The sequence below is a fragment of the Haliaeetus albicilla genome, chromosome 8 (assembly GCF_947461875.1).
Source record: "Haliaeetus albicilla chromosome 8, bHalAlb1.1, whole genome shotgun sequence".
In the NCBI taxonomy this organism is placed as follows: Eukaryota; Metazoa; Chordata; class Aves; order Accipitriformes; family Accipitridae; genus Haliaeetus; species Haliaeetus albicilla.
The window spans coordinates 37,871,731-37,894,086 of record NC_091490.1 but is presented as its reverse complement, the minus strand read 5'-3'; the positions used below and the strand labels follow the sequence as shown (position 1 = coordinate 37,894,086).

General features: G+C 52.1%; 1 protein-coding gene across 2 annotated transcripts in view; it reads right to left on the bottom strand.

The window, feature by feature from the left end:
* Positions 1 to 22,356, bottom strand: part of TMEM121 (transmembrane protein 121) — a 37,226-nt gene that overhangs the window by 4,672 nt on the left and 10,198 nt on the right. The window contains exon 2 of one of the 2 annotated variants that reach the window (XM_069789913.1): positions 13,858 to 14,186. The exons of the other annotated variant lie outside the window; for it this stretch is intronic. The gene's annotated coding sequence lies outside the window, so the exon portion shown is untranslated. The remainder of the gene's footprint in view (positions 1 to 13,857; positions 14,187 to 22,356) is intronic. 2 annotated transcript variants of the gene reach the window in all.

Genomic DNA, 22,356 nt, shown 5'->3' with positions numbered 1-22,356 from the left:
TTGAGGTTTCGGATAAAAATATACAGTCATTGCTGTAACTGCTTTTAAACTCATGCCAAGTTTTACAGGGGATTTATAGCCAAGGATGGATAATTCCAGATAAATTAGGTCTTTCAGGAGGGAATGGTGGTTTTTTTCTTTCCCCCTTAAGTATTTATGCCTTCAAAAGACAGCGGTTATTTAAAGGGCAGTGGGTGCATCACAGCACGTTAAGGTTAGGAAGCAGCTTGCTTGTAAATCATACCCCTCTGCCCCTGTGCATTACATGTGTGGTCTGGGAAGCCAGGGGAAGGCACACGCTCCCAGCCCAAGCTATCCTCATGCCTACATGAAAGCATACAGAAAAACCCTACCCTGCCTCATGGTGAATACCCAGGGCACCAGACAATATTAATTCATGGCGTTTATAACAGCAGCAAATAAGTCTTTCACTACTGGTGCTGAGCAGAACGTTTTCAGCAAAATTGTGCTCAAATGGTGGATTCTTCCCTCCCGTCTGCTCCTGAATGATTTGCAGTAGCTTGGGATGGGTTTGATAAATATGTTCATTTATTATGGCGACCTTTCGGAGCGGAGGAAGGGGATCGCGAGGCTGAGCTGAATCACGGGGCTCGAGCGCTGCTTTCTCTTGGGTTAAATCCTGTATTACCCAGGGCGAGCATCTCTCTTGCCTTTTGCAAATAGTTTCCAAGCATTCACTGCAGTGCAAGCTCTTCTTATTTTCCAGCTGTGCCATACTGGTATTTTCCCCACCTCTTGCAGCCCCGGTGCTGTATGGAAATATGGAGGTTTCTGCCTATCTGTGGAGCAGAGCTTGCCCATTTGAGTGATGTGTGACCATCCTACCAGGGAGAGGGCACATAAAACTCTCCTCAGAGGGCTATCAAAAAATGCAGGTAGTTTTTAAACAACCATTACTCTGGGAAATCCTGATTCATACTTTTTAAGTGACTGCCTTTGACAGTACATTCAGAAACCGCTTGAGAAATGTGCTGGTTAAACAAGAAAATGAGCATGTCAGATAGCCACAAGAGCATACCTGAGGTAAATATTTGTTTAGACAAGAAGTTTTTCTTCCTGCAGGAATTCTTGTAAATAAAAGGCAGCTCACCTTAACGTAATGAGCTCAGAGTGTTACAGATGCCAGTGAGCCAGGCTGGCAGCTTCCTACGGGAAGGGATCTAGCAGCCTTTGCATCCCACTTGGTGCCAGGGCTCCCACGAGCAGGTATCGCAGAGATGCTTCAGTCTTGGCAACTGTGGGCCTCCTTACTGGGACAAAATTCAATCTCTAATTGCATATTCTCCTCTACCACCATGCTACGCAAACAGCTCCGTTGCTTGCATTGGAGTGAGCAAATGCACTCGATAACACCCACAGCAGCTTGTGATCAGCTGGTGAGAAGCAGCCCAAGGGCAGTGTCCAGCCGCACCAGTGAAGACTGGCAGCACGGCACGGGGACAGGCAGCAGCAGCGTGTCCCCCCTCCGTCTCTGGGGTTTGCTTGGGGACACCCCATTTCCCAGCCCAGCCTGCCCCTTCCCAGCGTCCCTGCAGGGTGGGAGAGGCTGTGGTGGGAATGGGGGGGCTGTGATTTCCCGGAGAGACTCGGGGTCCTGCCAGTGGGTCCAAACCCAAGTGAAGTGCAGGGTTTGCACCCTCATCTCTGCCCTGCTTCCTCTGGCCCTGAGGGAAAACGAGCAGCAGAGGGGCAGCCAGCCCTGCCCTTATTACTCTGGTGCCTCTGCTCTGGCTGCGGTGTTATTTCTTGGTCTTGTACTTGTTTTTCCCAGCCCTCCCAGCTGCTATACAGCACCTGGGGTTACCTGAGAACATGTGGTCACAGCCTTGCTTCACCATCAGCCCAGGCAGTTTGGAAGAAAATTAAACTGTGCTTCCCACCGCAACGCCCGTGGCTCGTTGCGGTGTGATTAATTACCGCTAGCTCTGCCGTTACCGGCATCTGCGACCCACAGCCACTCACCACCAGTGCTCTCCTGCATCCTCTCCCGCCTCCGCTCGCTGCCCGTGCCCGGCATCTCCTCGCATGGCACCAGGCACAGCACCCAAGAGCCGTGCGGGCGCAGGGAGCCGCCGGCATCCCCGTGCACCCACACAAACCCCGACTCCCAGGTCTGGGGAGCAACCAGCCGCAGACAAGCCTGGAGGGCTTGTGGAGCCACTGTCAAAACACAGCCTCATTAATGCCAGCAGGCACTTCCCGAACCCTGGCTCTACCTGGCATATTAGTTTAAATTATTTAAGTGATTTGAATTCTGTCTATAAATAAAAGAGGGAGCGAGCAAGGCAAAAGTATACACAACGTGCTTCCCAGGTAGTTAGGATGCCGCATTGCATAAAGCTTCATTTGCACTTTAATTGCTTTGATTTATTCCAGCTTTCCTGAGTGTAAATCCAAAGCTCCCCTTCACTTGGTCCTTCAGCCCTCTGAAGAGCTGCTGCTCCACAAAGCCCTTTCCCCGGCTGGCAGCGCTCGCCCCGCCGTGCCCTGAGTCACGTCACGGTCCCCAGCGTGGCGCAGGGTGAGGCGATGGGCACGGCCACCTTTTGCGGGGACTAAACGACGGCTGCGGCAGAGCCGCCCGGGCGATGGCATCGCTCACTGGCAGCCGGCTGTGCTTCAGGGAGCAACCGAATTAACAGCCAAGCGACCTGCCCTCAGCAGAGGTCGGGGCTGGGAAGCGGCTGTTAATTGCTTATGCTTTTTTGTGACCCGCTGAATTATTTGCGAGGATAGGGTTTACAGGGAGAGCAAATTCTCCTCTGACTAAGAAACCATAAATCATGTCGTCCCCGTGCCATTGCATTTCCCTGCCTCACCTTGCTGAAAATTGGTGCCAGTGGGTGTCTCGTTCAGCCTCACTGACCCGCAGGCTGGGGTTTCATCTGCCCCCCCCCTGCCCAGGGCAGTCCCTGGGGACTGATGGAGGGGGGGATGCTTGTACCCTGGGGAATTGGGAAGGTCGCTTCTGGGCAGCGGCTGCACCCTGCCTCCTCCTTCAAGGCAGTACCAGCATCTCAAGTGCATCCTGTGAAGGAAATGAGATTGAGGAAGATTTTTCCGGACCCTGCCCACTAATTGTGTCTGAAGGAGGAAACAGCCCACTTGCTAATGATTACAGATAATTTAGCGTGTAGGCACATCGAGAAACGGGGAAAGAGCTGCAAACTGGTCCCAGAACCTGCCCAAAATAAAGAATCAGCGGGGCTGTCGGACAAAACCAGCTCCTGCTTATACCAGTGACTGCATCCACTGCACTCTCATGCTGCAAACCCCCTCAGTTCCCTCAGGGGGTTCCTTTCACCTCCCTTTCCCAAAAAGAAACCCAAGCAGAAAGTATCAGACCTGTTGCCCGAGCAAGAAAAAAATAAAACTACCCTCTCAAGCACATCATTTTTATGATGGGGTGGGGAACTGCTGCTCGCCCAAAGCAGAGCCCTGTGTGGTATGGATGGCCTTTTGTGTTCGCAGCCCTGTCCCCCACGGCCATCCTGGCCAGGGTTCTCCCACCAATGCAGGCGGCTGGAGCTGCTGGGAACATGTCTCCATTCACAAACATGCCAACTTTGATGATATTTGACAGCCATGTCAAAAAAAAAGAAGGCTTTTCAGATATTTTGGGTGTTTAAATGTAGTGTTTAAAGAAGGTAAATGATTCATTTTGACTTGTACATAAAATGTTAAATTATCATACTATGTTTTGACACTACCAAAACAATTTACCATTTTCCCAGCAAAACGTGCTGTTTCTGTAGAGGAATTGCTTGGTGTTTCCAAGTCGGGTAGATTTTCAAGATTTCATTCTCATCTGGACCAAACCCCAGATTCAAAAGTGTCAAAATCCCCCACGGTTTGTTGGTTTGGGCGTGCAAAACAGGGTGCATTTACCAAACATCTGGTTGTCTGTGCATTTGTCACAGTGGGAGATGCACGTGGAGCTCAGCGCCCGTGGCGTGCAGGTCCTGGTCACAGAGCTGTCCCCATCCTCAGTGCCTTACTGCAGGCTCCCTGCACCCTCTTCTCACCCTTCAGCAGGGCTTTCCCCACTGGTCCTGGGGGAGCAGGGACCTGCTCCTCCTCTGCCAAAGTCCATCAGCATCTTCCCTGTGCCCCAGCCCTCCCGAGCTCCCCTCCCGCAAACGCTGTGCCCAGCATTGGCTCTCCCAGTGGCGACATGACTTGCCCCTGCCAGGGGAATTTGACGCAACTATACTTTTTTTTGTTTGTTTTCCAGGCTGTTTCTCCACTTTTTTGAGATGCTGTTGGGTTTTCAGTGTTGCCTCCAGCACGCTCCCAGCCCACCCCACAGTGTGCCGTCAGCAGATATAACCAACACCCTCGCTGGTCCCCCCTAGCCAGGTCACCCGTGACAGTGCCAGTCCTTCTCCCCCTAGCACTGCAGGATTGACAGTATACCTGCAACTTGCATTCACACAAGTCATCTAACTAAAATACAGCAATACACCGCCAACTTTGACCTCTGCTGGTACTTTCCTGGATAGATAGGCCTAACCCAACTGGTCACCAAGTTTCACCTGCAAGCCAAGCACAGAGCTTTGATTTTCTCTGTCCTACAAACAGGCATAAATACAAACACCAGGACCAAGCCAGGCCAGGAGCGTAAAACTTGGATCCGATTTTGGTAGCTTGAGGCTGTACTTTTGTGCGTGAATCACTGCCAGGTCCTGAAATAACCTCGCATCATCAGTATTAGTGGAAAGGAAAACATGAAGCCAGCGCACAGTCCTCACATGGATGCTTTCCCCCACTGCCTGCTGGAAATCCCCATAGACGGAGGATGGAAAAGCTCCCTGCTCCTCCTCATCCTTGTCCTCACTCTCCTGGGTGCTGGCAGGGAGGCACAAATTTTCCTGGGAGCACTGCTCCAGCACCCTCACCCAATGCACCAGAGCGCTCTCGGTGCTGCACTGGCAGCATCAGGTACCTGAGAGCCAAACAGCTCTGACTGCCCCTCACCTCATCTAGGCATGATTGAGAGGGAGTCAGCTAATTAAAAGAAAATGGAAGCTGGTGTGTGAAGCTATAAATAGGAGAGTGCTGGGAGTTTCCTGGTGCTAAAAGCATGCTTGTGGAGGAGGGGGTTGCTGAGAGCTCTGGGCGTTTGGGGCAGAACTCTAGAAACCTCCCAGGGAAGATGGATCTGAGCTCTGCACGCATCTCCTACTTACGCGAGACAGCGTTTAGGTGGGAATGATTCTGCCACATGGCACAAGGAAAGGTTGAGGGCAGCAAGTGGGTGATGTATATAAAGCAGGGCAAGCTTAAAAGGGAAGAGCTGGGAGGACAGAGGGGCCTGACTCTCAAACTGCAATCCTGGAGACATCTGCTACTTGATGCTGAAGGTATTGAGCACTTTCTGCGCTCAGTGGCTTTTGGGAGGTGCTGTGCCAGCTCCCAGAGGAAGCTCTGTGCTAGGGTGAAAGGACGGCAAGAACAACTGCATGTGTCCTGCTGCCATGAGAAAGCTCCCCACCTTGTCTCCCAAAGTGAGCAGAGTGTCTGGGTGCTTGAGGAGTTAACTTCAGCATCGCATAGGTGGGGAGGCACCTCTGGAAGCCCACCAGCTCCCAGAGACAGCTCCTGAGCAAAGCAAGGGGTCATCTCTGCCCTCCCTGGGAGCTGCCTCGGGCTTGTCCCTGCTGCCAGGCTGTGGTGGCATATTGCAGCTGGGCAGCAATCAGAGAGAAACAATTATGCCCCTGTTATTTCCTCGCTGCCCTGAGCATGGGGTTAGTGGAGGTGGGATGAGCCAGGCAGTATGCAGAGCATGAGATGGGCAGGCTGCTGCTGCTGCTGCCATCAGTCTGGCCTTTGATTAAGAGTGATTGTTCTATTCTTAATTAACACAAGGCAGCTGCTGGCCACTCTGGTGGAATGAAGGAGCAGAGCCCATTGATGGTGATAAAAGGAGAGTGTGTCTGCTGGCTCCCACTGAGCCTGGCAAAGCTGCCCTCTCGCCTGCCATGCACCTGGGCTGCATGCGATGCCACCTCCAAACCTCGCTGGGGAGCTTTCCTCCTCCTGCGATGCCAGGATTCAGCTGCTGTATGAACTAGTGGCAGAGATGGGGGATCCAGTTAACCCCTGGGGTAATTTTGCTGCTCTCTGTTCTGCCAAACTACCTTAGGATGGTGTTGCTGATGATGCCTGGCTGGCTCCCACAGGGTTTATTCCTCCATCTACTCCCCAGAGGAGACCTTCCCGAGACAGAGCCTCTCCTGCGACAACAGGTCTCATCCTCTGGTGATACCTGGTGTGCTGCTGCTCACCCAGGTCTAAAGCAGCCATCTGCCCTGCACGGGGCAACGGGTCCCCTAAGAACAGGCGTGGAGCTGCTCAGCCTGTGGTGTCTCCAGCTGAGCCAGTTCACCACAAGCTGAGAGGGCATCTCAGCTATTTTTGTTCCCTAGTGAAGTGACTTGTGCAGCAAAGCTCACCTCAAACCTCAGCAATGCAGGGACAGCAAGCAAGAGAAAACTGGTGAGTAATATGCAAAATCAAGGAACCTTTGCCTTGCCATGCACTTGGTGAATTTATTCTGGCAAGGCTGGTCCAATGTTAATTATTGATGGCAATAGCTCACTGCCGGTCGTCATGAAATCTTAGCAGGACAAGAACTCCCAGTGGCACATCCTCCAGCAGACAGCTATTAAGTTGTCTGGTGTTAAATCACAGTTGAGTCATAGTAGGGTGCTGTGATACCGCAGAGCTGCAGATGGGCCTCAGTGGACTCTGCTCTATGTTTGCTCTCTATCATTTAAGTCCATGCCACTACCAGATCCTTCTGGAAAAGCTGCTCTGCAGGACGGTGTGCTGGTGGGTCGCAGTGCTTTTTAGGGTCAGGAGGACAGCAGGCAGATGTGGTTGGCCCTCTGTGTAGGCACCAAGCTCAGGGTCACCCTCCCCACCCTGTGTGTGCATCAGCCTCTGAGGTGGGGGCAACGCTGGCGTCTGCTGCTCTGACGTCGTTTGGGAGATAAACATTGCACCCATCTCGATGCAGTGCAAGAAAAATAATGCCAGTCCCAGAGGTCGCCAGGAGACATTTCTCTTCCTCTGGTTTCCAGCCTTCCTTCTGCCAGCCATCTAATAAATCTAATAAAATCTGCTTTGCTGGTGTCTAATTCAATTCTGGCATCCAGAGACCAGACTTCTTATATCACTCATAGACCTAACCAGCTACATCCTTGGCATACCAGCCAGACCAAGGGGCTGCTGCAGGCTACTCCAGAAGAGAGCAATTACCTGGGATCAGAACTCGCTCTCCCAATCAATTATATGTTTATAGGTTCTCCTTGGGTCACACTTAATTGAATTATTTAGATGCTTGAACACCATGGTCAGAAGCACCTGACAACTTCTAGCCTGAAGTCTGGGTGCTAAATGAGGTGCCTTGTACTTCATCTTGAGGACAACTCTCCGCAGCACCTCCTGTTTATACCCTCATGCGGCACTTAGCAATCTGCAGTGTGTTCAGCCTAACACCATCTCCAGCAAGCAGCTGGGCTTTGACTTCTGCTCTAAGAGGCAAAGGATTTCCGAGGTCATATGGAGAGTTGTGACCAAGCCTGGTTCCCCAGATTTGCTCCAGCACCTGGAAGCAGAGGCAGGAAGGTGGCTCTGGTCCATGGAGCATCCTCTGGTCCCTGGCCCCAGCGGCTGCAGGGTCACAATTCAGCAGAGCTTGAAGGCTCACAGAGCCAGGGCTGCAAATGCCCTGATCTTCAGCAGCTTTGCCTCCTCTGGGGTAGGCAGTTTCTGCTTCTGGGAACATAAGCGCAGAGGCAGACGATACGTGGCTCAGACTGATTTGCACTCTCCTGAGCTCCCAGGAACATGTCTGACAAAGGCTTCTGGTCTCATCATCTTCAAAAGGAGGATCACCTGTGCTGCATCATGTGCTGCTAATAAACTAGCACACAGCTCCCGGCTGGAGGGATTTGTGTTTCCACAGTGCTGCCCTCCCAAAGGTCCTCCACGCACCTCCCAGGCAGCAACACGGTGATGCTCCAAGCCCTCCGGGAGCCGGACTGGAGTGGTGCTGGGAACTGCCACAGCCCCTTGCACGGGCGCCAGCGGGCACGCAGACGGTAAGGGGTCGGGGTGGCCAGAGCGAGCATGCGTTGCGGGATTTGAAATAACAACCTGTGTATCATGGTCAGAATCTCTGGTACCTTCTCTTTTGCATCCGTCCTGCAGTGCCAGCCAGTTGGGGACACTTTGTACGCCTCGGGCAGCTCAGACCACCAGTGACCCAGCCAAAACACCCATGTGGTGCCCCCGCAGGGGTCTGAGCTGCTGGTTAGGCAGCACCCCATCCTGCGAGAGGGGTATGCTGCTTGTTTGGCCCGGGGCTTGTTTGGATTTAGCTGTTCGTTTGCACGAACGGTTCATTTTTCAGGCTTTCTTTGCTAATGAAAATTCTTTCCCTCCTGCAAAAAAACTCTTCATTAAAAAAAATAAAAATTTGATTCATTGATCGTTATTGAGGATCCGTGCTCGTAAGGACCCGCGTGTCATGCCGGCCCGTGGAGCAAGGTGAGCCGGGGAGGGTGAGCAGGCAGGGGCAGGAGCCCTGTTCCTGGCAGTGGGAAAGCTCCCGGGCTCCTCGCTGCCGGGTCCCAGGCAAAAAGGGCGCTCAGCGCGGAGGCTGCACGGAAATCGGGAGATGCTGTGGCTTCCCTATGCGACAGCGTGAGCAGGCGTCCTCGCCCCCAGGAGGATGTGACAATTTGCTGTGCTGGAGCTCATTGCCAAGGATATAAAATATTTATGGCTGCTCTCTCTTGCTTCCCGTTTCAAGCCACGGTGACTTGTTTGTTACAAATTTACATACATGTTTAAAGACATCTTTACATTCCTTCTAAGTACAAGAGGTTTATTTCTCCATGTAGCGTTTTGCCAGTCAGAATCAGCTACCCCATCTACTCTGTGCCTGCATTTGTCCCCGGCTTCAGTGCTCATTTTCCTCTTGGTAATGATTATCATTATACTAAGAAAAATGGGTCATTTAGAGTGGTTTCTCCCCAAATGAAAGGTTGTGGGATACAGGATATCATTAAAATTCTAAACCTGACTTCCAACCTCAAAAGCAGGCTCTTGCTATTCGGGTATCTCTGCGGAGGGAGGGAGGGAAAGAGGGCGCACGATGAATGCGCTTTGGCCACAAAATGACTGGCTGAGTCTGCGTGGCCTGTGCCGCCGACATCTGCGCTGGCATTAAATGCCCGCGGGCTCAGGCCATCGCCTGTGCTGCTGACACACGGATTCCCTGCCCGGCGGTGGAGGGCAGAGGCTGCCTGCCATCCTCTCCGAGGCTGCCTCCCGGCCGGCGCATCCACACGGCTCCCGCTGCACCCGCATCCCAGCCAAGCCGTGCAACCAGAGCAGGCGACGGGAGCTAATTCCTATCATAAAAAGGGCAATTTAGGTCCTGCCAGGAGGGATGTGGCCAGGTCAGGTTCCCTGCAGAAGGGGAGGCTGGCAGGCTTAAAAGCCCGTGCTTGGACGAGGGAAGAAAGCAGGCTGAAGTGCTCGGACGCAGCATCCCTGGAGGCAGCGCCTGCCTTGCCTTTACACATTGCTGGGGCTTAAGTAACCCCCATCGGAGAGGGTCAGTGCTGTCCCACGGGCCAGCTGGCCACGGGCTAGGACCTGCCACCGGTCCCTCCGACACCCCTGTCCCCACGACTGCCGGTGCCTGGGGACACAGGAGATGCTTGCCCAAGGTTTCTCCTCAACCCTGGCTCCCGGCTCCCAGCACCAGCATCCCTGCCAGGCTCTGGGCTGACTCCTTGCCTCCTGGTTTCCGATGATAGGAAAGCGTGCCCTGCCCAAGTTCAGTGCTAGCTTTGTCTGTGACAGCAGCTCTCCCACCTGCCTGGTGTTCTCCGCTCCCCGATTTCCAGCATGCTGCTGCCCCAGAGTCTCGTTTCTATCTCCTGGTATCCCCAGAAGGGGCTTCATGGGGAATGTTTTGCTTGGAAAGGCTATGCAACTTCTGTGCAAGCCTGAAATTGTTGTGTACAGAGCTGTAAGGCAAAGCTAATCCGTTTTGCAGCTTAGCCAGCTGCTGAAAGATGCTATTTAGGAGCAGGGAACTGCTAACTGTTTTTCTTCCCCCTGTGAAATGGGAGGGACAAGGGATATTCAGAGGATGAGAGATGGAGACTGACCCAAAATGGCTAATTTAGAAACATCTTTTCAGAAGAGAGACTTGCCCCCAATTGTCAACTTTTGAAGTCGTTTCTTTCTAACTGTACTCAGAACGGACTAATTTTTCATTCTCTTTTTTCACATTTTAAATCAAAATGCGCCTGGAAAGCCTTCTTGCTGCCGATCACAGCCAAGCAAACGCACGGCAGCTAACGCCCCGTCTCGCACGCGGGACGCAGGAACAACTGCATCAGCCCACTGCGGTGACTACATTAAGCAGCTCCACGTCACAACATTGACCTTGCACGGTCACAGCCATGGAGTTATTTAGCGTGCATCACTTCCAGGCTTGCCGTGCCTGGGTGTGCAACCTTCCCTGTGCTACGCAGTCCCCAGGCACCTGAAAATTGTGGCAGCTGCAGAGCTGGGAGCCCCACCGGGGAGGACGGAGGCAGGGGAGCGTGGGGGGGGATGCAGGGCATCCCCAGGGCAGGGCAGGGAGAGCAGCTCTCCTCCTTGGGGCCACGTCTCCTTTGGGGTGTCTGAATGATAAGTTAGTTTTGGTCCAGCAGACAGGCTGAAAATCCAACGTAAATTATTTCTGTTTGACCGCCATTTAATTATTTTCACTTGGGTTTTTGAGCGAAATAAAAAACTGTGAGGAATGGTCAGGAGTCAATCTGTGCTGTTTTGTTCAGCCTCAGAAAGATGCCCTTTCTTGCTGGGGTTATTTTACCATTCTCCCCCTCCTCTCTGCTGCTAACTTTAGATTTACTTTCAAGTAGTAAACTGTTTGGACTTTTCAGGAACAATAAAGAAGATAAACACCACGTTGTGTGGTTTGCTGGAAAACATAGTTCCAGGGGAAGAGGATTCAAACCTCATTCCCAAGTAATGTCAGACAAGGAAAAGAGCAGTAAAACCTCTTTCTATCCACTAACAGCCACAGAGCCATCACGCACCTTTGCTCCTTCTCCCTCAGCAGGAGGGGAGCTCATCCCTGGGCAAGTGGCAAGAAAGTGTGGAACAGATCAGACATTTCCCAGTTTTTCCGAGAAAACATGTGAAATGTGGTAAATGCCTTTCTGGCAGGTATTTCTCACTGAATTTTCAACTGTAAGAGGCATGGGAAAATTGGTGTTTGTAGAGCAACAGGCACCCCTCCTGTACAAAACGGGCAATGATGAAACCCTGCTAAGAAAGCAGGGAGACTGGGGGGTTGCTGCAGCCTGGATGATGGCCGAGCTGGCAGAAAGCCCACCAGGCTGCAGAAGCACAGCGGGTGCACTTGCAATCAGCTTTTATTTTAATTTGCATTCTGAAACTTGCTTCCGGAGGACCTTCCTACGTGAACACTTCGCACAGATTTTGGCATGACCATTTTCCCTCTCCCACCCTTGCTCAGCCTTACCCTTTGCCACCCTCCGGCTGGGCACACCACTGCCTTCCCACAGGGTTCCCCACAGTCGCAGCCCACCCCTCCTGCCTGATTTATCTCGTTAGGCAGCCATTTCTCATTAGGATTTCTGGCAGCGCACCTCCCAGCGTGGGGGTACCCAGGGGACTCTCCACCACCGCAACTCCAGGGTTGCTTGTCTGCTCTGCAGCACCATGCATTACAACAATGCTTCCCTGTATTAACGTATTTGCATGAAACAAGCTGTCTCCTGCTCGGGGTAGTTAATTCCTGTGTAATCAGGTAGCTAACATCTGTCGCAGCAGCACCACGAAGCCCATGCCTTGTAGCCACCACCGCGCTCAGCTCCTGCCCACAGGGACGTCCCCATCTCCCGTGCAGCCTCTGGGCACAAGCAGCCCAGAGGGACTGGGTATGAGCATGGAGGCCAACCATTGGACAGAAAACCACGAATTTCTGTTGTCCGAGGGATGCAGCAGAAATGTGCAATTGAGACCGGGGGTCCTCGCACCTCCCAATCCTCGCCTGGTGCCTGGCTGGCCCCTCTCACCCGATGGAGCAGGCACCGGGCAAAGACTTAGCTCACCCCAAAACCAGCTGTCAAGCATTCCCACCCTGAAAACAAGAGGTGCTAAGGACCTGGATCTGTGCAGCTGGGGAATGGCTCTCAGACATAAAAGCCACTGCAGCTGAGCTCTTCTGGGGAAAATAGCAGCAGTAGCTCCTTACTCTCCCCAGGCACAGAGCAGTCCTAGCACCCTGGGGGCTGACTGCAATGCAATTTCTGCTATTTCAGGCTTCGGTGAACCACCAGTGCGTTGCTGTAGGACACGGGGATGGTGGGGCCCTCCTTTCGCCTTGGGCTGCGCCCTACAGAACCCTGACCCCCTCCTGATAAAAGCATGGCTCGAGCCGTTCATCACTTAGCTCAGCGTTCTGCTTACTCAACTGCGGGCTCCTGCCAAAGGAGGGACTGGCCTCCTGGGCTGCGCTTGGCTGACACCACAGCACTCGTGCTTCCTTCCCTGGGGACAGCGATTAGTGCCATTAGCTCTGTCCCGCTCTGCTGCTCTCCCTGACGAGCGCTGGCCCAGGGAGGGGACATTGCTCCGAAGAGCTCTTGGCCAGCGGGGATGTATCCCTGCTTCTGCGAGATGCTCTTTGGGCTGTTTCCCCCCGTGTTTTGCTTCAGCTCAGTTTTGGGGGGTTTCTTCCCACCTTGGGAGCCCCACAGCCCTTCCCTGACCTCCCTTCTTTCCCAACCCCTCTTCCCAGCCTCATTTGGGTGTCACAGCCGTCACCCTACTCCTGTGTGACATGCTGGGGCTGGTGGCTGGCCACCTTGCCTGTAGTGATGGCCAAGTGTTTCTAACCACATAGCTAAACCCTGATGTCCTGCTGCAGGAATGGATTGAGCTTGCCCAGGCAGGACACGCTCCCTGCCTCCTGTACTACTTTGCTCCCCAGAAATAAGGGCAGCTCCAGCCCATGGGGGGGGGGGGGGTGCAACCCCCTGCAGCGCTCAGCCCCGCTTCCTGGGTGGGGTGGTGGGTCCCCTGGCCCCCCAAACCTCCCCTGGTCCTGGGACTGAGCTGGATGAGGAGCATGATGATTTGAGCGTTCTTATGTGAATACTGAGCCATCTATGGCTTTTTGGGTGCATCTTTGTGTTTCCTTCCCATTGAAAGCCGATTTCTTTGTGCCGTACTCCAAAATAGCTCAAGTGTTCTTGTAGGAGAGACTGTGGAGAGCTGGCTTTTCTTTCCTCTGAGCTGAAATACAAGTGCCATTCTGCATGATGTTTCTGTGAGCTGCATCCTACAGGATACCCTATAAGCCTCTGGCCCTGAGCAATGGCAGGATTGGGAGACACAGCTAGATTCAGGCTTGCACTAATTTGACCTCAGGACAGCTTTAAACTGATTAGGACACACCCAGTGCAAATCCTGAATTAGTCCAGTTTATAACTAAATAATAACTATACACAGCTTCCCATTGAATGAATCACATGTGCATAAATATACCCGTTCTGTACATTTAAACAAGGTCTTGAAACACAACTAACCATTTATCACCATACATCTCTGCCACTGTCAGATTGCCGCTAATGCTAGGATCCCCTTCTCTGCTGAGCAAGGAGTCATCCCTCCAGTTCATACACGGTTTGGCCCACAGCAGTTGGCTGAGCATCTTCAGTAAGAAAACAATGCAGGTAAGGAGGAAGGAAGGAAGGAATATCTTACAACAAACACGGGGCACATCTGTCCCCTTTCTGCTAGCTGACAGACATGCTACACCGAACACCAGCTCCTAGGAAGTCATCACTTATCCCCGTGTCTTGCTAGACAGCATCCGCTGCAGGCGAGATTATAGATGGACTGTTAGAAGTGATAGTAGATGCTAAGATCCCATTATAGGTGTCATTTCTTCTGTCAACACATGGGGAGTTTATATCTGCAACTTCTGTTCGGTGACGGTGAGCTTCCAGAGACAAGGAGGCTCCTCGGTGTCAAGCGATACACATTTCCGTGGGCTGGAGATAACCCAGAGTGACAGTAAGTGTTTTGGGACTCTGCAGTGAGAAACAGCATTATTTGTTTTGGGCAGTGCTCACCAGGGAAAGTCTCCATTTTTTGGTACAAATGCTACATATCAGGAACATGGAAAAGATTCATGAAGTCTAAGCTGAGCAAGGCCACCCCACCTTCCATTCCCTTAGTGCACTGAAAGTAATAGAAAACAGATTTGGGTTTTTTCATTATTCATTTTGAAATTCATCCAGTTGGTAAAAAAACAAACAAACAAACAAAAACCTAAACAATCCATGCTTGGGTCACATTCGGATGCGAGCCCTGAACCTGACCCTCGCTCTCTGTCCCCAATTTAACCAGGAATCAGCTCGCCGCCTGAGAATGCCCAGCAGCCGGACGGGGTTTTGCTGGCAGCTGTTGCCTTTGGCTCTCTATACCCCCGCATACCAATACAAAGGAAAATGGGATGGGTAATTTAATCCTATCCCACTAGAAGCAAAGCAACACACAAGCCTGCTCATCCTCTCTAAGTTTAGCCCAACACTGTATTAAAGAGCTGCTACTGGATTGTCGCCAGCCCCTACTTAGCTAAACTACCTGACTCTGCAAAATAGCAGAAAATTCTCCATTCTGTGTCATTTCTGATCCTTGGGAGAACGACCCACGTCCATCAGGCAACTTGACCTCCCCTGGGCCTGCAGGAAGCCAGTGTAATTTGGGAAAATGGGTGGAGCGACAAAGGCTTTCCTGTGACATTGGGCATTTTTCCCGTGGACATACTGCTGCCTGGAGCTGGGCTGCTGGAGTCTCAGCTCAGGGCTCCTTCTGTCCCTCCACTGTAAGCTCATGAACAGTAATGAATAAATCTGTCCCTGCTCACTTATAAATAGTTTATAAAAGGTTCATAAATGATTTCTAGATGTTTTCATGAATAGTTAATCAATTGTTGCAGGGCCCAATAGGTCAGCAGATTGCTTATAGCCATCAATTACAATGTCTGCTGATGAGCTTATAAGCATCAGTAGGACTCCACTGATGTCTGTGATGAGCTTGTAGCATCTAGAAAGAGTTAATAAATAATTAATAAACGATGCGAGTGCTTTTAATTAAAAGCTGCAAAGGTCATCAGAAAATGCATTCTTGGAAAGCTATGGGCAACACAGTAAGCAAACTTCTCTGCCTGAGTTTGAATCCCTGCCTCCGAGGAGCAAAGCTGGCAGAGACGTGCCAGCCCAGCCCGCCAGGCAACCCTGCTGCCCGAAGAGCAGCAAATTTCCTTCACTCACGGCAATGCGGCTGATTCAAGAGAAACTCTGTGCCTGCCACGGGCTGGAGCAAGGCAGACCGCTCCTGATCCCCTCTTTGAGCCCGGCAGCGGGATGCAGCTGTGCCCGCACAGGGAAGCTTGACCACCTCATCCCCAGCTGCTGCAGAAGCATCCTCCGTGCGCTGGCTGCCACAGGGAAGGCACTGGGAAGCCAGGAAATATGGATGCTAGGGAAACCAAGAAAATTTCCCAATTTTGTGGAGCTCTGGCCTGCGCCTCTGGAAACCAAAGCGCTCTACTCTCCTGGCCAAAGGGTGATTTGGGGTGAGCTGCTGCTCCCCTGGCCACAGCATCCCCCTCTGCCAAGGGGGGAGGATGGCACACAGAAATGCAGTACTGAGGAGCTGTGCACTGTAGCACCATGAGGCAATAATGTATATGGTGTTTGGCCTCCTTCGCAGAAGTGCTTTATTATCATTAAATGCTGAATATTTCTGGATGATAAAAGCAATTAAGTGTAAAAAAAGGTAATGATCCATTCCATATTGCGTCCAAAAGATATGAAAATCCCTCATAAAATTATCACCCTAGCACGGAATTGGACCTAAATATCTTTATAATGTAAGACAGAGAACTTTGCTTACAGTCAGAACATTTATAAGGCATTCAATTAGCCACTGGAGGGTTTCTTAGTATTCCCCAATTCTCCATGAGCAAAGAAGCAATTACAGGAGATTCTAACTTTTTAAATTAAAGACAAAAGACAGGAGTATTTGGATAAAACCTGTTCCCAGGTTCACCCTGGAATGTACATGCGGAGAAAATTTCATGCACATCAGGCTTAATTTACTGCACAATTTAGTTCGGAGCCAGAGCGAGACTCTTCCTGCGCATTTGCTGGAAGATCCTTCTGCGCGGGAAGGGGACCGGTATGTGATGTACTGCTCTGCGAGCGGGTCCTCAGGATGCTCCAGTGAGGGGCTGGGGCAGGTCACCGTCCCTCACCCCCCTCCTGCTCCCTCCGCAGACCCCACCACCCCTGCAATGTCCCCGAGCCCTTCGGCGGGGGTCCCATCCCCCTCGCAGAGCCACTCTGGGGGTGTCCGTCATGGGGGCCCCCTCCCCCTTGTTCCTGGCCCGTGGGTGCTGGCAGCAGCCGCGCACACGTGGCAGTGGGTGCCCGTGCTGCCCCACTGCCGCTCAGCCCCGGCGTGCTCCTCCATGCATCATCGTGCGGCGCAGCCATGCCCCGGGACTAATTTAGGTTGGAAGTAAGGTGTATATTTGTAACGGGCAGTTAATGGTGAGGGTAATTAATCACAGCAGCAGATTAGCGAGGCACATGATGGATTTCCTGATTCTGACATCTTTAAATCACAATCAGTTTCTCCTTCCAGACCTGCTCAGGCTGAGCCAGAAGCGATGGGCTCAGCGATGCATCGTGCGGTCAAACCTCCCCACAAACTGATGCTGCTGCGGTGGGTGTCCCCGTCCGCATCCACCCCGCTGCGGGGTACGGGGGCTCGCCCACCCCAGGAGAAGCCAGCAGGGAGGAGAAGAACCTCTCCCTGCACCGGGGGCTTTGATCGCTTTCCCCCCGATTTCGATTTTGAGACCGTTTCAATGGATCGAGATGTCATATCCGTAGTGCTGCCAGGAAACACCGTTTTCTTTTAGCGTGCAGCGAGGAGCAGGTCATTTCATCTCCTGTACCTGCTCTGCTCCTCCAGCAGAGAAGTAGGACTGCACCTTCCCAGGGCGGCAGCACCTCTCTGTTCGTTTTGGGGTGGCTCTGGCAGACCTTACCCCATTCACCGGGGGAGCAGCACCCCAGCACAGCCCCTTCCCCGCAGCTTCTGGGGATCCGCACCCCCCTACACATTTGCGTGGGCATTTGCTTCTTCAGAGCTGCTCCGCACTGCGATGTGTGGCCTCACACAAGCACCGGGAGCCAGTCCCAAGCATCTGGGCCTCCCACGACAGATTTTTTTCATGAGTGGCTTCACCATCCCGGCAACACCTTAAAAAGGAATCCGAAGCCATGCCTTTCACTTTGCTTTCTGGCTCCCGAGCCTGCGAGACTCGCTTGGCTCACGCGTAGAGCCTTGTTCTCCAGCCACCAGCGCTAGACTCTTCATGCTGGCTTCCAAGGCAAGCCAAAAACCTCCTGTGGCCACACGACAGCCTGCCGCCGTCCCAGGCGGTAAGGACCGCAGGGCTCTTAATGCAACCGTAAGGGTCCCCAGCCCCGCACCCCCACCTCCCCGATGGAGGAGACTGGGCTGTACATAGGAAAAAGTGTGCAGGGGAAGGAAACGCCACTGAAAGGTGAAGTGAAAGTTAACACAGCTGCATAAATGAACTCAGGCGCTCAGTACAGGGAGGACGCAGGAAAGCATAATGCTGAAAAGTACTTTTTCTTTGCTGAAAAGCAAAGCTCTCTGCTACTTTTTCCAGAGCACTTGAAAACCTGAGCACATCCTGACTCCCTCGGGGCATTCCCTCAAAACCTCTGGCATTCCCCCTAACGCTCTCCGTGGGTATCAGACGAAGGGCATGCAAACCATTTAATCCCATGCTACAGCGCATTTTTGACGCTGCTGTTTTGCCAGAGCTGAGATCGCTCCAGTGGGGGCCAGCTGCGGCAGGCGAGGGAGGCAGGGCTGCAGGCAGCATCCCTGCCAGCATCCCAGGGCCTGATGCCCGTCAGCGTTTCGTTTTACCCAGGGTGGCACATTGATCCCAGCGACGCTGGAAGTCGGCGTTAAAGCCACGCTTTGCCGTTTCCCAGCTGCTGCTGCCCAAAGAAATAACGCTAACTGCGTATTAACGTGGCAGGGATGGGCGCCCACGCTGCCTTCCTTGTGCCCAGGCGAGGAAGAGAAGGATCGCTGGCGTGCAGAGAGATTCCTCGCCGAGAGAGCAAGTGCTGGCTCTTGGGGCACTTACATTCAGCAAAAGAAATGGAGAAAAAAAGGAGTGTGTTTACAAATATATCTGTTTATATATCTGTATGCGTATCTATATGTATGTCATTATGCTAAGTCATGGTGAGACAAAGTGGATCGGCTACAGTCTTGACATTCTAGAATTTGGTTTTATGTGAAATAAGTATTTGCTTCATGTAGGGCAGTTGGTATTAAGATTTATTTTCATCCTGACTTGTATTACTGCTTGATATGATTGGGTAAAGCCCAGGGCACATGCATATCGTTGCCATTCATAACATATACATGGATTCATGACCTAGCTAGCAAGCTGAATTGCCTTGCAATCTTTTTTCCACTGCAGAAAGCTTAATAAGCATATAAGTCTTAGAGCAAAAAGAGTCCCGATGTATTTGCTCTGCAAGAAGAGCTCTTGAATGGAGTCGTAGGAGCCAGAGAAAGCATTGCACCAACTGCCTAACATTCATTACCCACGTGGACTCATTTCTAAGAGCAGGACCCATCGTGTCCATGGGACTAGCAGTAGGGGACAGGGCAGTAAAAGTGAGTGGAGCAGTGACTTCCCTTTCCCCAGAAAAAATTCCCAGTGTGTTTATTTACTTCAACTCTTGAACCAAATGCCTTTGGCAAAGGCACTTTACTGTTACTAAGAAAGCATAAATTGAATGCTTACAAACATATACGTGCGAACCCCCATGCTCCTGCAGGAATAGAAATATGGTTACCATCAACAGGCAGGAATAGTGATTTTAATAATGACTTTTATGTCCCCTGGAGCTTTCCTGACACAGTGAGGAACATGTCCTTGCTGCAGCTCAGGTGCAGGGTCGGGAGCAGTTACCCAAGCCCACAGGTGGCCGTCATGGGGATACGGCATTTATTGCATGGAAACAAAAGGTCCATCACCAACAGGAGCCAGGGAACTAAGACTGCACATGGAGAGTGAGGAGAGGAGACATGAACACGAGGGGAAGAAGTACCCACTTATCCCCCCCGGAGAGGAAAATGGGCACGGTTCGATTTCTGCCGCAGAGGAGCACGGATGATGGGAAAGGCACTGCGTGCACCAGGGAAGGTACCGAGAAACAGCCCTCTTCAAGAGACCTCTGCTAGTCCTTACAGAAAAAAACCCTGACAAAAGATGGAAAACCCACAGCTAGCTAAGGAGAAGGAATATTTTGGTTTATAGAAAGGTTTTCTCACAGGGAGAGAGAGACCCATAAAGGACTGGTTTAAAAGTCCTGGGTTTCTAGGGTCAAGGCTGAGCTGTGACACCCTGAAGGAAAGAAACAGCTTGATGCAAGCAAGAAGATGGAGATGTATCCATTGAGAGAAAGAGCCTGACCGGGTATATGGAGGAATTAGGATCACTGGCACCAGCTGAGAGACCAGGTAGTTTTGGAATAAAAGGACCACATTAAGGGTTTTGCTATTCATCTCCCTGGGAGTCATTTTGGAGCAATGCTGCTGGAGGCAGCGATACTGCTGGGACTGGTATCGTTCTGCAAGAGGCTGCTTTCCAGGCAGAGACTGAAGCGCAGATGCTCAAACTGATTCTGCTTGGATGTGGCTGGAGCGGGCTTTTAACCTGCCAATTACAGAACTGACACAAGGAGATGCTGCTTTTGTTTGCTTTTTGAGTAGAAAGCACACTATAAAAAAGCCAGCTGCAGAAAGTAAGCTTGGAGTGAGCAATCAGCACTGGCTTCGGTACAGTTAAACGGAAAGGTATGAAAAACAGACCGGTGGCTTCAACCTGAAGAGGAGAAACCGGACCAAGGGATCTCCAGCCTCCCCCACACAGGTACTTTTGCACCCTTTGGCCTCAACTTCAGCAGGGGCTGTTGGCAGCCCCAGCCAGCCCAGGAGTGATCCCGGCTGGGGTTGCTGAGCCACCGTGCCGTGCCGTGCCGTGCCACGCCGTGTCCTGCCGTGCTGCGTGGGGAGCGCACCCCGCATGAGCCCTGCTCACCAGCCTGGCGAGACAGGCTCAGCACTGCCAAACGCAGCGGGGCCCTACGCACCAGCGAGGCGGTAGAGCTATTTAAGCCAAAGAACAGTGCTGTCACAAGAACAGACGAGGATAAACCGGCGATGAATGAACTCGGGCTGGAAGAAGGAAGGATGGAGCTTTGGGTCAGTCCCGGGGCAGAGGACACAGAGAATGGGAGTCGGGTTTTATTCCCAACTTTTCCAAGGAGATGGCAGGGTGCAGCACCCAGGCACCAGGGCTGTGGGCTCTACAACCCCAGAAGCCCTCAGCCCACAGACCCGCTATCGCCTGCCATGTCCCCCTCCCCACCCATCCTGCTGTCGTGGGGCTGGGGGGTCCCTGCAGGACACCGCACCCTTGCCTCCCAGCTCCACCGGAACGCGTAAGCCCTGCTTTATTTCACACACGTGGGTTTTTTAAAACATGTGGCATTTCCTTACAAGTGTCAGCATCGACCTTCTTAGCTGCCACGGTGATGAGCACCACAGAGGAGCCTATAAATAACATGAATGTGCCACACACTGGCCCTTTTATGGGCCCCACTCTTTTTGATTTACTTATATGCAAGATATTTTACAGGACAACCCAATTAAGCTTGACAGCTGGCTGACAATGAATTCAAGCCCAGAGACGGCTTGCAGACACTTTATATTAAACCAGATTAACGTGATGCAGAAGACCAGTAGAACCTACTGGTGGGATTTTGCATTTGTACTTGCTGATCCCACTGCAGGGTCCCCTATGATCTTTACAGCAACAGCCACTACCGGACCCCCACGCCGCAGGAGACTGGCAGAGCTCGCCCTGTTCGGCGTCGAGCAGCGGCACAACGCCAGGCTGCAAGTTTTAGGAGGGACCCTTAACTCCCTCTGCTGCGTGCGTCGGGCAAGCGTTCAGTGACAGGGTCCCACCGAGCTTCTGGGATGTCTACAAGAACACTGCATCCCTGACTGCATACGTTTTGGCTATGACTCGATCTGAGCAGGTCGCTCTGCTGTGAATGTAATGCAAAAGCGTGGTCAGCCACTCTGGGTTGTACAACGGCTACAAATTTTGTAGGAGGCCACTGTGGAACCGAAAGCCCTGGAGCAGGGGTGCCTTGGTGGCATCAGCACCCGCTGCTGATCCGAACTCAAGTCACTTTGCCTGCAGCCGGGCTGCTCACCCGGGCTTCCACCGCATCTTCCAAGACGGGCACTCCTCACGTGGCATCCGCCATAAGTAACGTCTCACTCGGCAGTTTTCATCGGATACCCCTGTCATTCCAGCAGTAATTCCTATATTCCAGAGGGGCAAGGCAGAAATAAAACAGCAGACCCAGGGCTTGCATGACGTGTCTCTCTCAGCCTCTGGTAAATCATAGTTATTCTGGGAAAGCCTCTTTCAGTCTCCAGACCTGCTTCCACTTTTTCTCCCAACCAAATAAATGGCCACGATGGACACCCCTAATCCCAGAGCTGCTTGAGCCAGCCGTCCTTCCCAGCTCGATGGTGTCTTTCTTACTCTGTCCCTGCACATTCCTGTGCCGCCAAGCCACGGGAGAGCATCCCCAGCAGAGACAGCTGAAAAGCAAGGTTAATCACTGTGGAAATCATCAAAGTTGCTTTCTGTCTTGCTCTCCAGGCAAGACACTGCCTGGATCCTGCCCCACCTCTTTGGGGAGGTGGGGGGAAGAAAGGCCCCATAGCACGTGGGGAAAAATACAGATGCCTCACTTACAAATAAATGCAACAGCATTTTCTCAGCTCTTCTCGGCTGCAGCCCTGTACTGGATTTCAGGCCCAAATATCCATTTGCACATTTTTGATCTTGGATGATTTAACAGTATTGAGGATGGCAGGTGCCTCACAAAATCACATTCAGTCACTTGAAAACCCAATTTTCCAGCAATTTTTCAGACGGAGAAAGTTTTGATCTGCTGCAGTTTGATGTTGAGCTGACACCTGAACTTGGGTGGCTGAAAGGTTAACGAAGAGTAATGAGTCCCAATAACGTGACCTTAA